This window comes from Cynara cardunculus (genome assembly GCF_001531365.2).
Source record: "Cynara cardunculus var. scolymus isolate 2C chromosome LG 5, CcrdV1, whole genome shotgun sequence".
Classification (NCBI taxonomy): Eukaryota; Viridiplantae; Streptophyta; class Magnoliopsida; order Asterales; family Asteraceae; genus Cynara; species Cynara cardunculus.
Genome location: NC_037532.1, coordinates 14,627,703 through 14,631,925, shown reverse-complemented (window position 1 = coordinate 14,631,925; position 4,223 = coordinate 14,627,703). Strand labels below are relative to the sequence as shown.

Sequence of the window (4,223 nt, the reverse complement as noted above, 5' to 3'; positions counted from 1 at the left end):
CAATCAATCAAAAGTCTTCAAAATCGCCATCTGAAATCATCTTTTTCATTGGACTCTAATCTAACTTTGGCTACAATCCCTGTGGACGATAATCCGGTACTTGTACCACTTTATTACTTTAAAAGACGACGTTGGGCCGTATTGTATACTTGCTTTGTGGCCCAATTTCATTAAGTCTAAAGGTATGAAAAATATCACCGATCAAGTTTTTGGCACCGCTGCCGGGGATTGCTTTGCTAAAGTTTTATTTTGAGTAAATTAAAAGATTTGATTTTTCTAGTACCATCAGAATCGTTTTTAAAAGTGGTGTATGCCACGGTCACATCGCGGAGAATTTTTCGAATTTGATCCCGATATTGAGAGAACGTTTCACCATCGGAGGAGGGCTCAAAGAGCATTTTTTGCTCTACTCCCTCCAAACATGGCGTTACCTCCCCCAAATATTCCGGAAATACCACATTTGGAAAACCAACCGCCGGGTTTTGAACAAATTCCACMATTCCCGAACTTTCMACAAGGACAYCCACATAATGGTAATGATAATAATTTGGACACATAATCAGAACCTAATGAGCACCAAAGAGCACAAACTCCGAACATCATTAATTTGGAAAATTCCAAAAATGAGAGGATCATGGATTATGCTATTCCAGATTTTGAGCAATTGAATTCCGGGATAGTAGGCCACATATGACAGCTCTCCATTTTGAACTCAAACCCATAATGTTTCACATGTTGCAAACAAATCGCCAATTTGCCGGATTACCTTCAGAGGACCCACATTCGCATTTAAAATCTTTTATGGAAATCACAGATGCTTTCTTGATCTCGGGAGTGTCAAATGACGCTCTAAGGCTCACTTTGTTTCCATTTTCCTTGAGGGATCGGGCAAAAGCATGGTTTAACTCATTAACTCCGGGCTCTGTGCCGTCATGGAGTAACATGGCGGATTTTTTTTTGCAAAAATATTTCCCACCGACAAGGAACGCTAAGTCCAGAAATGAGATTTGTCTTTTCAAGCAAATGGACGATAAGGTTGTTCCTGACGCGTGGGAAAGGTTCAAAGAGCTGTTGAGGAAATTCCCACACCATGGCATTCCGTATTGTATTCAACTCGAGTCGTTTTACAACGGGTTAAATCCCGTGGCAAAACAAATGTTCGATGCGACTACGGGTGGAACCTTTACAGCTATGACCTATAATGAAGGATATGAAATCCTAGAAAAGATTTCGGCAAACAATGGACATTGGGCCGACCCACGCGCTCAGTCACAGAAAAAGACTGCGGGGATACATGATGTAGATGCATATACTGCATTAATAGCCCAGCTTACCTCCATGACCAACATGTTGAAAAACTTAACTTCTGGTCAGGGAGGACAGCAAGCTGCTAATACACCAGTCCAAACAGTCCTATCTATGCAATGTGTGTGTTGTGGTGGGGAACACTCGTATGAACACTGTCCTCACAATACTGAATCAGTAAACTATGTTCATAACCAAGTTAATCCCTATTCCAATACCTATAATGCCAACTGGAAACAGCATCCGAACTTTTCTTGGAACAGTCCCAGTTTAAACCCACCAGTCCATAAACAACAAGGAACTTTTAATTTCCAACCACAACATCATGGAAACAGTTCTAACTCTCAGAATCATCAACAAGGTTTTCAAAATTCACAACCACCTTTTCAGAATAAACCTCCTCCACAGTTAGAATCATCTTCTTTGGAATCAATGATTAAAGGACTCTTTGCACATGCACAAGCACAAAACCAAGCTTTAATAAATCAACAAAGTGCGGCCATCAGGAATTTAGAGACTCAAGTCAGTCAACTTGCGCTTAACCARAACAATCGAGCCCTTGGTACCTTGCCCAGTAATACAGAGGTCCCTAGAGACCTAGGTAAGGAACATGTGAAAGTAGTGACCTTTGGGAGTGGGAAGGAGTTGAAAGAACAATTGCCCAAAGATAGTGCACCAATTTTGACAGAAGTTGATGCTATAGCATTGGTTCCTGCCAAAGAAAGACCGGTCCTATCCTTAGAGAAACAGGCATTAGAGACCACCACTTCTTTCCCTCTGTTGGGTCCGAAAAACCTAAGCGTTCCCTAGATCCGGTCAAATCTGCGAATCTTAAACCCAACGCTCCTGTAGCAATGCAGGAGCATCCCACATCGGTGAGGCTAGGGAGATTCGGCTTCCTTATAAGGAAGTGGGAGTCTTACTCCTACCAGTGACGCGTTTTAAAGCCGTGAGGGGTTGTGCTGACCAACCCAGAGCGGACAATATCACGTGGGCGGCTCCCTAGTGCAGTTACCGGTCCAACAATCTCCTAGATCAGACTTTCCATTACTCTTTCCTGAGGATGCTCTAAAAAAGTCAAAAGAAACTGAGATATTAGAGACCCCTAAGCTTGATGCTAACATTTCATCTGAACCTCAAAAAGGCACCACAAAGACCCAAGGCACTCAAGACCCGTCTTGTTCAACCCATCCAAGTAAGAGTGTGATAAAGCCAGTCCCTTCTTATGTTCCTTACCCCCAAAGGTTGAGAAATCAAAAGGAGGAACTGCACTTTAAGAAATTCTTGGATGTGTTTAAAAAATTGCACATCAACATCCCGCTTGTTGAGGCAATTGAGCAAATGCCTAGTTATGCCAAGTTTCTGAAGGACATCCTAAGCAAGAAGAAGAATTTGACTGAATATGAGACAGTAGCCCTAACCGAAGGATGTAGTGCACTTTTGACCAATAGCATACCCCCTAAGCTGAAAGATCCAGGGAGTTTTACCATTCCTTGTTCAATAGGACGGAAGGAGATAGGGAAGGCCCTATGTGACTTAGGAGCTAGTATCAACCTCATGCCTTTGTCTGTTTTCAACACCTTAGGCATAGGAGAAGCTAGACCGACCATAGTCACACTCCAATTGGCCAATAAGTTCATAGCATATCCTAAGGGGAAAATTGAAGATGTTTTGGTACAAGTTGACAAGTTCATATTTCCGGCGGACTTTATCATTCTAGATTTTGAGGCAGATAAGGACATTCCTATTATCTTAGGAAGACCATTTCTAGCCACCGGAAGAACTTTGATAGATGTCCAAAAAGGAGAATTGACCATGAGACTCCAAGACCAGAAAGTTACCTTTAATGTCTTCAACTCTCTGAAGTACCCTGATTACTTGGAAGAGTGTTCAAGAATTTCTTAGATAGAGGAGATGTGTTTGGAAGAGGGAATTCAAAAAAATCTTAAGATGGAAGGAGAGTATGATGAGGAAATAGAAGAAAGTGTTGAGGAAATAGAGGAATTAGGAACTGATTTTGTCCCAGTGGATGCTGCATCATTTGAGCTGCTAGAAAATAATGAGGAAAAAGACTTCACCCCGTCCATAGAATCACCACCTGATTTGGAGTTGAAACAACTCCCATCCCATCTAAAATATGCTTTTCTAAGAGAAGAAGGGAAATTGCCTGTCATTATCTCATCTACCCTAGAATCACATCAAGAAAAGAAACTTGTGGACATGTTGAAATTGAATAAGAAAGCCTTAGGATGGACCATTGCTGACCTTAAAGGGATTAGTTCCTCTATTTGTCAACATAATATCATCCTAGAAAATAGAAATTTCACTTCCATAGAACCCCAACGAAGGCTAAACCCGGTCATGAAAGAGGTAGTCAAAAAGGAGATTTTAAAATGGTTAGATGCCGGAATCATTTTTCCGATTGCCAGTAGTTCTTGGGTTAGTCCGGTCCAATGTGTTCCAAAAAAAGGAGGGTTCACRGTCATCACAAATGACAAAAATGAACTTATCCCTACTAGAGTTGTCTCCAGTTGGAGAATATGCATGGACTATAGGAGACTAAACAAGGATACCCAAAAAGACCATTTTCCACTACCTTTCATTGACCAAATGTTGGATAGGCTAGCCGGAAAAGAGTTCTATTGTTTCTTGGATGGTTATTCAGGGTACAATCAAATAGCCATTTCTCCGGAAGACCAAGAGAAAACCACCTTTACTTGTCCCTATGGCACCTTTGCTTTCAGAAGAATGCCATTTGGACTTTGTAATGCTCCAGCCACCTTTCAAAGGTGTATGATGTCCATCTTTTCTGATATGCTTGAAAAATCTATTGAAATATTTATGGATGATTTTTCTTTGTATGGTTCATCATTTGACAATTGTTTAAATAATTTGAAAAAGAGCTTGGAAAGGTGTGA

General features: G+C 41.1%; 1 non-coding gene across 1 annotated transcript; it reads right to left on the bottom strand.

Moving 5' to 3' along the window:
* Window positions 1-990: 990 nt before the first annotated feature.
* On the bottom strand, window positions 991-1,097 carry LOC112513920. Its single transcript, XR_003069380.1, has one exon. It is a non-coding gene; the product is annotated as a small nucleolar RNA R71 (small nucleolar RNA).
* Between the last annotated feature and the right edge of the window lie 3,126 nt (window positions 1,098-4,223).